A 12,400-nucleotide genomic window follows, 5' to 3' on the forward strand; every position below is an offset into this window, starting at 1 on the left:
AATTGTGCGTTTGAAACAAGCCGTTAGGATTTCTGTCAATTTGTGATGTCACAAATATACAATATTTAGACCATTACACGGTTTTAAACGTAAACATTCTAAATGTGTCCCAGTTTATTTCCTGTTGCAGTGTATGTAAATAACATCAGCTGACAGGAAGTAAACATGGACCCAAACTGTTGCCTAGCAACGCAATTCTGTTGCAATTACGTTGAAATGTACTAAAACTGAGCGTTTCAGACAGAGGGTAAATACAGGTATATTCAGGCAAACAGTACGAGGAAAATATATATTTTTTTTAACATTACAGCACGTAAACATGTTCTAGTAGAAACACAAAATACAAGTATAAACCTGAAAATGAGCATGATATAGGACCTTTAAGAAAAACTAAAACTAAACTGAAGTGAAACTATATTGCCTGAGTAAAACAAACTAATAAAAAGTAAAATATATATGATCAAATTCATTTCAGTTTTAGTTCCTTAACTAATACATCAATACCCCCCAAAAAAGGAGACATGAATTTCCATCAACTCGTGTGACCCTGAACCACAGAAATTGAACGGATTGCTTCTCATTGAACACTAAAGTAGCGTGAAGATTAATCATTAAAATGGCCATTCCTACACAGTTCTCCAAACATGTATTTTGTATGTATATGTAGCTTCCTCACACATTATACCTGACCCTAACAAAAAACAAACTAAAACTATACTGTAAAACTAACACGAAATATATACAAACTTAAACTAAACCTTTCTGGAAAAACTAAAATTAGCAAACGCACTCTGAAAACTAACTAAAACTAAACTAAAAATTAAATTAGAAAGTCAAAACTAAAATAAAACTACTTGAAAATTCAATATAACCTTTAGTTCGCAGATTCTTACGAATAATTGTCTTTCAGTTCATTTGCAGGCCGAAAAAAAGTTTGTCTCTCCCACGGTAGAGCAGGATGAAGACTGATCCAGTTGGCGGTTTTTAAATATTATGCATTATTTGCATTGTTTTTGTAATATGGGTATGGAGATTGAGTTACCCAACTTCTCCTCTGCACAAATGTTCCTTATACTTTATATATACATGTATACTATAATCCATTGCATTTAAGCCCACATTATCAAAAACTTTCATAGGATAACGGAAGTATAAAGACGAGTGAGTGACCTTCATGGAGGTACTCTCTTCATGAATAGCTAAAATTAGATATTGTACGATCAAATAGTCTCTTTTTTTTAACTCAGAATTTAACACAAAGTACCACATACTAACTGTACTGTAGCACCGCGAGCTGATGGAGCTGCAAACACAATGCAACCTCCTCCCTTTTACTGTTTCAGAATATACGATCGGGGTTTAGTAAAAAAAAACAATAAATACAAATAAATAAATAAACAAATAATGTTCATTATTTTTATAAAATCTTTGAGAGCCCAGGGTTTCTTGTAGTGTAGCAGTACTATTTCAGAATACTATTGGGGTTGAGTATACATAAATAAATATGTTCATTATTATTATAAAATCTTTGAGGAAGCCAAGGGTTTCTTGCACTATAACCGTAAAGAGAAAACGATCTAAATAAAACACGAAAATCTACATCAGACGAGCAAACTGCATTTCAAAGAAAAATGATTTAATATATATATATTTTTTTATTAAACCTACAGTTCTCATATTTTTTTCCGGTCCCCTTATATAATTTCCATACAGTCTCTTGTCACCGAATCCAAAGGGCCAAAAAAAAAAGAACACAGTTAAAGTTGATTAGAATAAGGTGCTGAATGGAGTCCTCTGGTTCTTGTTATTTCCATGCAAGAGGTAGACAATTTAAATGAGCAAAGGCTACATCATATAAAAAAATCACACTATGTATAGATAAATAAGTTGAAGTGCATTTTGCATGCAGTGTTTGTCCTCATCCCTCCTGTTACCTCCTCTTGTTGCATCTCGGACACACTCTGCTCCACACAGTCCTCCTCATGGCTTCCCTCAGAGCCGGACTCCCCCAGATATACACAGACGGTGTGCACACAGCGTTCAACCGAGCCATGATGGCGAACACATTGGTGGCCTCGTTCCTATACTTCAACAGATCTCGAGCCACAAATCTGATGACGATATTAACAAAAGAGGGGCTCCATAACAGCAAAAAGGTTATGACAACAAAAACTATAATCCTCAGTGACTCCTTGTTGTTGTCTCTCTCTGCACTGGGAGGATCTCTGTCCAGCTGATATCTGGCGACAACATACAGTTTGATAGTCATGATCACTTTGGTGAGCACGATGATTTGCAAGCTGACAATACCGAATGCATAAACCTCTAATGCTTTGGAGAATGGCACTAAACTCAAAGCGATGGACTGACCATAGACCTGCAGCCAACAGTACATGTTTGCAGAGATCACCACGCGCCTGGTTATGTAGCCAGACACTGCCCATGGAAACCCAAACTGATCTTCCCTCATGAGGCATGACCTAATCACACCTTTCATATTAGTGTTTATGATTAAACTTTTGAAACATTGATAAACATGGATTAGTATTAGAGTATTGATACAGAGGGTGCACACTTCATTATCATGTATATTTACAAACTGTGCAAATGTTTGTAATAATTAAGATAAGAGAAGATCAGATATTCCTTTATTACTCCCACAGTAGGGAAATGTTCAGTGTACAGCAGCAAAGGGGATAGTGCAAAAAACAAGATGCATCAGCTAACACAGTAAAAAAAAGAGCTAAACAAAGTGAAACAAAATATAAACAATTTAACTATAAGGAAATATAAAAATAGAGGCAGTATATAAAGTATTGACAATAAACAGACTATTAACAAAATTGCACAAGTGGAAAATTTTTATTGCACAGTGAGAATGAATTGAATCCAAATACTAATCAACACAAATATGTCAGTACCCTCTTCCCCATATATCCTATAATAACTCTGCAGCTGCAGGAAACATAAACTGAAAAAAAAGAGCACAAAAATTACAAACATTTCAAACAAGAAGTCTGGAGGGTCATTAGATTTATGTTTCTAGTTATACTCTCAAAAGATGTTTACTTTAATTTTTTTAATTTACAGCAGTTTTGTGCAGATAGTTTTCAGATATTAGAATTATTCAATTAAACGTAATGATTTCAAGTAGTAATCAGAGAAGTTTATTATAGGGTCTGTATGTTTATCTTTCACTCAGCATATGGGGATCATAGAAGTAGTCTATGATTTAAAATTGTATTTCTTATAATGTAAAAGCCAGTGACCTTTGGTCATGTTCATGTTCATTTACATTTTCTGTTAAAACAGGTACATATAATTCATAATAAACATTTTGAATAGGCCTAACAGATCTATATTATTATTGACATCATTTTGCAATAAGCCTGTGGGTTTTTTTTTCATCTAGATAAATTGTTTTTGGACTTGGACTGCATGTAGAAACCACTTACACCCGATCCTCACAGAAGTGTAGTCTGGGTAAAAACAAAATTAATCTTGATAAATATTGTTGCTTTCTTTGTTTTTTTAGGAGACATGTCAGTCATTAATTTGGATAGTGACATTTCATGATATAGAGGCACATTATTCATCTTTACATTCCTTCTATTTAATGTTCAAAATAGATTTAGACCCAACAACTACAGTACAGAAGGAGTTTCACATCAGATGATCCTTTCATTCTCTACACAGTTCAATCTAGTTTATCAACAGCACGTATAAGACAAGGCAATTGTATTTATAGAGCCCCATTCAGACAGGTAATTCAAAGTGCTTTACAGGAGCATGAAAATATCTTAACATATTAAACATAAGACTTCAAGAAAACATTAAAACTGCATTTAAAAGACAGAGAAAACAAGCAAATAAGTAGAAATAAAATGCATATTTGCATATATACAAATTAACCTACAGGTCTTTTACCATGGCAGATAACACAGTGGAAACATCTAGTTTTCCCCCTTTACTTTACTCCTCTTGCTGCATCTCGGACACACTCTGCTCCACACAGTCCTCCTCATGGCTTCCCTCAGAGCCGGACTCCCCCAGATATACACAGACGGTGTGCACACAGCGTTCAACCGAGCCATGATGGCGAACACATTGGTGGCCTCGTTCCTAAAAGTCAGCCCTCCTCCTAACAGCAGTCTAAGGACGATATTAACAAAAGAGGGGCCCCATAGCAGCAAAAAGGTAATGACAACAAAAACTATAATCCTCAGTGACTCCTTGTTGCTGTCTCTCTCTGCACTGGGAGGATCTTTCTCCAGCTGATATCTGGCGACAACATACAGTTTGATAGTCATGACCACTTTGGTGACCACGATGATTTGTAAGCTGATAATACTGCAGGCATACAGCAGCATTGCTTTGGAGAATGGCACGAAACTTAGAGCGATGGACTGACCATAGACCTGCAGCCAACAGTACACGTTTGCAGAGATCACCACGCGCCGGCTGATGTAGCGTGTGTAGATAAATGGATGACAAACAGCGAAATAGCGGTCAAACTGTGCGAATAAAAAGGTCATGACGTTAACCCCGAGAAGAGAAGGTAACAGGTTATAAGTTCCATTTCTGGAAGGATATCCTTCCTGCACATCAAACAGACCCAGATAATAGACTGAGAAGCCAACCAGCGTGTCACAGATACTAGTGTTGAGCATGAAGAGAAACCTGTTCTGGAGGCGGAGAGCTCTGGTGGCCAAGATGGTGATGACTACAGGTCCGGCTACCAGAACAGCTGTTGTAGCGAACACAAGCTGGAAGAGAAAGATGAGATAATCCTTAGGACTGTCGAAGTTCACCGAGAGAGGTACTCCTCCAGAGGCTGTGATGTTCGGGAGGGGCATTGTTCCAAAAATGCACTTTGACTTTAATCTCCTTATATAGCTGCTTGATAAGCCACTGCCCATGGAAACCCAAACGGATCTTCCCTCATGAGGCATGACCTAATCACACCTTTCATTTTTGTGAAATATATATATATATATATATATATATATGTATATATACATATATATGTATATGTATATATACATATAAACATATATATGTATATATGTATATGTATATGTATTTATATGTATATATATATGTATAATATATAATATATATAATAACTCTGTAAATGCGTTAAAGGGACTGAATCAGAAATGCTTGTTAACAGCGACACCTGTAGACGAAAGTCAGCGTCCTGTTGTTTGCGCTTGTGCTCGCTCTACGTAGACATGAACGAGCATAGCTCAGTAATGTTAGCTGACCAGACAAAGGTCTCTCCATGAATCAATGCTGATCCTAGTGTTGTCTTTTCCTGTCTCAGCCTCCTGACCGCGGCCGGAGGGAACAGGGGAGACACCGGAGTTTTGGTCTGAGACGATAACGTTTCTCTCTGCAGAGCCCCGTCACTTCACAAGACACGGAACACCTCTGTTGGTCTGGAGGAGCTGCAGCATTTATTTCTGCACAAACGTCCACTGTACATTCACTAGATATTCTCAGAGCTACGAAGTCTTCTGCAGTGTGTAGTGTGCAGGCATTCACATGAGGTGGGAGCGAGCTGAGTGTTGGTAGCGTCCTCCGACCGCGGCCAACACTGTTTAACAGACGGGTTTCACTACATATAACTTTGCGGTTTTAGTGCTTCTGTGTAGTTTGTGTTGAAGTCTTGTCTGAACAGCGTAGCCTCACGCGAGCGTACATGGGAAACAGACCCGGGTGATTTATAAGTGTAAGAAGTTACAAACGGTCCCTTTAAAGAAATTACCACGAATTAACTTTGCATTTATATATAGAGTATATAACCTTTTATTCGTCGTGTATTAGACATATCTTCAGCACCAGGAGCTGTCCACTATGACCTCGTGTAAATCGGCCTGGCTTCTGCACAGCAGGAGACACAGTAGTGCTGCATGTCATCATATTAATTCACTCTCTCAAAGTCAGGCTGCACAACAGAGCAGTATGAAGACTAGATACAGTTGGCGTTTTTAAAATGTATTCAATTATTTTATTGCCTTTGGAATATGAGTAAAGAAATTAACTTTTCATATTTTTTTTCTAGTCCCCTTTAGTCATCCCTTAACTCAGAATCCTTGCAGTATATGACCGAGTCATGTTAGGTCAAAGTTAGTGGTGGTGCTGTACAGGAGGTATTTTTTTTGTTTGTTTTTGGCCTAAAATATGGTCAAATTGTGTTATTAATTGGCCTTGGCTTTAAAACCCATATGTCACAACCATAGCATGAAGAGGTCAAAACTCCAACAACACTTAGTGTAGTTTAAAGAACAACTTTATTGTGAGACGAGTGTTTCGCTTGTGGCCTTCATCATCCTGCAACCACACAACCATAGCTTGCCATAATATTACTGTTTGCTACAAAGATTATAAAACAACTGTATAACCAGAAAGGCAAGTGTCTTTGTTTTGTTGCACATTTTATACACCAAACAATAACAATTCTAATAATTCAATTAACAATTCTAGTTAAAGTATAAAGATATTATACAAATGTAAGATATTTCAAAAAAAACTTTACAAAGAACAAATGAGCATGACAGCACTGATAATAAATTAGAAATTCTAATCAGAAAATTAACAATTTTGGATGCAGCATGATATGTGTATCTGGGGTGCCACATATAGTATAGCCTCTCCACAACAACTCAACTCCTACAACTATTTATGTTTTAGCACATTAAACAAATCAGAGGTTGTTACAATAACACTGTAGATTTAAATCTTTATACAGTATTTCTTGATCCCACTCTGACACACTTATTTTAAGGAAGAAATCACATAGCTGATCTTGGCCTTTGTATTGTAAACTGTTCTCAAAACAGGTGTTTTTCCAGGGGCATTTAAGAATGTAGTTAAAAAAGCTTTCAAACATCAGTCAAGCTTGAAATAAAAGTCATGGCCTGAAATAAAAGTGTTCAGGAGGCCTACAATTTGGCTGAACCTTGAAAGACTGAAATGACAAAAAACTGTATCTTCAAAATTTTAAAACTTCTACAAACCTGTGTGGACACTCAAGAAGACAAAGAGGAGCTTATTGTCCCTGTGAAGTCTTCCAAATCATCCCGCCAACTCTATCAACTCTATAGGAAGAAACATTGTGAGTTATTATAATTATTATTACTTATATTATGTTCATGAAATTTGACATTCTAGAGTGTCAAAATACTACAGATGAAGACATTGTGTAAAAAAATCGAAAAAGATAAATACTTTTGTAATCCAGCAAAGTATGAAAACCAGACGAAAACATCTGGAGTTGCTGCAGTATTCCGTCACAGATGCCGATGATTGTCAACATGTCTTCTTGTCATTTCAGTTCAACAGTTGTCAGATTATAGAATTGCCATTAAATCAGGAAGTTAAATCAAATGCGGTGCCTTGCATTTCATTAGAATAAAAACTTTTTTTTAATTTATGTTGTCATGATCTCTAATTTAAAGTTGTAATTTAAAGTAAAATATTGTCTAAAATGATCAAACTTGTCCTGGGTTTAGCTGATATAATAGGCCTCTTTCAGGGCAGAAATGTTGACTCTTCACAGCAGGAAAAACACAGGTGTAATAATATTAATAATAATGAACGATAATAATAATAATAATAATAATAATACAAATAATAACACCAATGTGTTTTCCTATTTACATCGTGGTGTATATTCACTGGCAACGTTTTTCGAGCGAAAGAAGTGCAACATTTATGTACCACACATAAATCCTAAATGTATTATTATTATTGATAATATTAATAATAAGAATCTACGCGACCATAATGTTTTCCTACTAAATGAGTAGTATGTAAACGTCATTTTTAGGAGACAGGGTTGGTCAATAAATCCGATGTACATTATTCACAATTAATGATTTACTTTACATTTAAAATGTCATTGAATGCGTCTTTAAATTACATTTGAAATGCAGTTGAAATAATAATAATAACAACAACAATAATAACAATAATAATAATAATCACACAAATGCGTTTTTCCATTTACATCGTGGTGTACATTCACTGGCAACGTTTTCCGAGCGAAAGAAGTGCAACATTTATGTACCGCACATAATAAATTCAATATCAAAATCACTTATTCTGACTGTCTAAATTCCAAAGTAATTGAACGTGTCTTTAAGTTAAATCACATGCTGTGCCTTGCATTTCATTAGAATAAAAACTTGAGAATTTATGTTGTCATAATCTCAAATAGCCTATACGTTACTTTTTACTGAATCTGTACCAACATTTAAATGCAACTTGCCAGATATGTTAGTTTCCTCAATATATTGACCAAAAAATAAACTTTAATAATAATCCAGGCGTAATAACGTTTCTTCCTAAATTAGTATCATATAAATGTAATTTTTAGAAGACAGGGTTGGCCAAAAAATCCACAAGCCAGCGCAAAACCAGGGCCCTGAAAATATCTGCCCTGTGAAAGGCCTTTACTGCTGCCGTTCACTTATTTTGTCCGTCTAAAATCAGATGTACATTATTCACAATTAATGTCTTTTAGTCTTTAACCTACATTAGAAATGCAGTTGTGTTTACATAATCTGTGGAGATGCAGCAATCGAGATAAACTCTCTGTGAAGTTTAAACACTCCAAATCAAGTGTTAGTTTGTTATTGGTCCAACTAACCTTTTGGGTTGTTTGCAGCAGCAGATTTTGCTCCACACAGTTTTCCATACGGCCGTCCTGAGTGAAGGGCTCGCACACAGATAGAGGGACGGAGTAAACAGAGCGTTGCTCCTGGATAAGATGAGTATTGGGTTTACAGCGTCATTTTTAATGACAATAAATTTCCCCGTCAGCCAAGCCACAATCAAATAGAGCACGGCTGGGCTCCACAACACTACAAAGAAAAAAACCACCATCACTATGATGAACAAGGACTCTTTCTTACTGTCTCTCTCCGGGCCCGGCGGCTCTCGCAGCAGCTGGTGTCTCGCCACGAAGAGCAACTTGATGGTCATGCCTATTTTCGTGATAATAATCAATATCAGATTGATTCTGCTGTATACTTCGATCTGTATGGCTGTAGAAAGTGGCACCATGTGCTTTATAAGCAGCTGACTGTAAACATGCACCCAGCTATACACGTTGATACATATAATCACTCTTGTGGTGATGAAGCGACCATAAAAGAATGGATGACACACGGCAAAATATCGGTCAAACTGGGCGAATAGAAACGTCATGATATTAACTCCAAGAAGCGATGGCAAAATGTAATAAGTCCCATTTTTAGAAGGAAAGCCCACTTGCACATCAAAGAGAAATTGGTAGAAAATACCACAGCCGGTCATTGTATCACAAATACTTGTGTTCAGCATGAATATAAATCGATTTTGTCTTAAAAGTGCATGGGTCCCAATAATACCACATGCCACGGAACCGGCCACTATCACGGTGCTAGCCCCGGCCAAGATGTGAAATATAAAAAATAAATAGTCCCCTGGACTGTCAAAGTCAAAAGCCAGAGGAATGAGCGTTATGTTGACCGAGAGGATCATGATGGAAGCAGCCCAACCTGAACTGCGACAACAACAGAGCAGCAGCCCTGTTTTAAAGTTAAGGAGGAGACAATGATCAATGACGTCCCATCGCCCTTTACCCTTGTGATCCATTTATTTTTGAATTATTTTCCATTCAACATTTCTCAACCGATTTCAACGAGTCGATTTATATTCAATCGTCTATGATCTACATGGAGTAACGTTACATTTTCGTGACGATTTTTTTTCTTCCAAAGATTTTGGTGAAAAACTGTTAAATACGTTAACGTCACTGCTTCCGGTTCATGGATCACCGGTCTGTCTTTCGATATGGCGTTCAATTAATTGTTATGTAATGATTAAAAACTAGTACTATCATGTCACATTTATATTATATTTATATTTATAGAATTTTAGAATTTAGAATTTAGAATGTAGAATTCATCAGCTGTTCAAGTGTTACATCTTTACAAAACGTTTATTGCTTCCATAACATCAGATACGAGATAACGTTCGTTATTGTTAGCTAATCGATATAAGTTAATGTTAGTTTATTGATGTTCATATCTAACATGATATTGTGTTTATAACATGAAATGTACGATACGCATTAAAAGCGATATGTGTCCAATATTGCAAACAATAAAACTGATGGCATGTCTCTTGACCTGTGCCTCTGCCATTTTAGACTGTAATCGAGTCGCCTACTATAATGATGCCAGTTAAACGTCCACCTACAAAGTGCTCTAAAAGCAAAACAAAATGCCGTCCGTTCTATTGTTATATTTAATGTCTCTACCAAAATGGCCTGTGTTGAACAATAAAAATATTATAAATATGCATACTATTATAACTGTTTACTGACTTGCTTATTTAACATGTTTGCCCGGCTGCTTCCCAGAGGAGCATTAGGTGGGCGATGGATATAAATGGAAGTTAGAAAAATCCAGCACACAGACTTTGAGAGCAATCTCAAACTTTTTCATGTCAAGGACCTTCGAAGGATGTAAACTAGACAACAGACCATGGTGTATAAGACGTTGTGCCCTGTGCTGTTGCCCTGCGTGTTAGTAAATAGCCTACAACACATTAAACTCTGTTTATGTCATGCTGCTAGCACTACTAGCTACTGGCCGATAACCGGTTGTTTGGAAAACAGAGAGGCCTCTTTCACGGCAGGAATTATTATAATTATTGTTACTTGTATTATTTACATGACATCCTCCAGTGTCAAAATACTACAGATGAAGACATTGTGTAAAAATCTTACTTTACTACTACTGCAGCATCACCTGATGCCTCTTATTGTCATTTCAGTTCCACAGTTGTCAGCTTATAGAATTTCCATTAAATCAGAAAGTCAAATCAAATGCTGTGCCTTGCATTTCATTAGAATAAAAACTTGAGAATTTATGTTGATATAATCTCAAATTGTAAGATAAAAACTATTGTCTAAAATGATCAAACTTGTCCTGGGTTTAGCTGATGTTTTTCACGGCAGAAAAGTTGACTCTTCATTGCAGGAAAAACACAGGTGTAATAATATTAATAAGAATGAACAACAACAATAATAATAATAATAATAATAATAATAATAATAATAATAACACTAATGTGTTTTCCCATTTGCATCGTGGTGTATATTCACTGGCAACGTTTTTCGAGTAGTGCGAACAGTGCAACATTTATGTAAACCATACCTATATTATTATTATTATTATTATTATTAATAATAATAATAATAATAATCTAGGCGACCATAATGTTTCCTCCTAAATTAGTAGTATGTAAATGTCATTTTTAGGAGACAGGGTTGGTCAGAAAATCCGATGTACATTATTCACAATTAATGATTTACTTTACATTTAAAATGTCATTGAATGCGTCTTTAAATTACATTTGAAATGCAGTTGACATAATAATAATAATAATAACAACAATAATAACACTAATAATAATAATCACAACAATGAGTTTTCCTATTTGCATCGTGGTGTATATTCACTGGCAACGTTTTCCTAGCGAAGGAATAGCAACATTTATATACCATACATAAACACATAAATCAATGATGTCCCATCGCCCTTTACCCTTGTGATCCATTTATTTTTGAATTATTTTCCATTCAAAAAACAATAGAAAAAAACTACAGAAGCTAAGTGACCTTTTGTATTGATTAGAGAGTTTATAGCTATTAAAGTTGAGCCTTCTGCCACCACAACCATCAAGGCCCGTTTTGTGGAGGAGAAACTATTGTCAACAATAACAATCCGGAGCTGACCAAGGTCATGAACCTGCAGCTGCTAGCGGAGCTGTCCGCGGTGCTCCACTGCAGAAAAACAAGTTGACAGGTTGTATAAGAGGTTGTGATGTTTACGCTTCATGGCAAGAAAAATACAGGTGTAATAATAATAATAATAATAATCTAGGCAACACAATGTTTCCTCCTAAATTACTAGCATATTCCTAATTTTTAGCAGACAGGGTTGGCAAAATAAATCCGATGTACATTATTTACTATAAATGATTTACTTTACTTTTAAAATGTCATTGAATGCTTCTTTAAGTTGCATATGAAATGCAGTTGTGTTTTCATATTCCGTGGAGACTCTGTGAAGTTTAAACACTCCAAATCAAGTGTTAGTTTGTTATTGGTCCAACTAACCTTTTGGGTTGTTTGCAGCAGCAGATTTTGCTCCACACAATTTTCCACACGGCCGTCCTGAGTGAAGGGCTCGCACACAGATAGAGGGATGGAGTAAACAGAGCGTTGCTCCTGGATAAGATGAGTATTGGGTTTACAGCGTCATTTTTAATTACAATAAATTTCCCCGTCAGCCAAGCCACAATCAAATAGAGCACGGCTGGGCTCCACAACACTACAAAG

At 36.0% G+C, this 12,400-nt stretch overlaps 1 protein-coding gene across 1 annotated transcript in view; it reads right to left on the minus strand.

Annotated features, from left to right (window-relative positions):
* The window catches only part of LOC141769828 (rho guanine nucleotide exchange factor 28-like), a 186,254-nt gene that overhangs the window by 100,383 nt on the left and 73,471 nt on the right, over positions 1 to 12,400 (minus strand). The gene's annotated exons all lie outside the window — the stretch shown is intronic.

This window comes from Sebastes fasciatus, chromosome 6 (assembly GCF_043250625.1).
Source record: "Sebastes fasciatus isolate fSebFas1 chromosome 6, fSebFas1.pri, whole genome shotgun sequence".
Lineage (NCBI taxonomy): Eukaryota > Metazoa > Chordata > Actinopteri > Perciformes > Sebastidae > Sebastes > Sebastes fasciatus.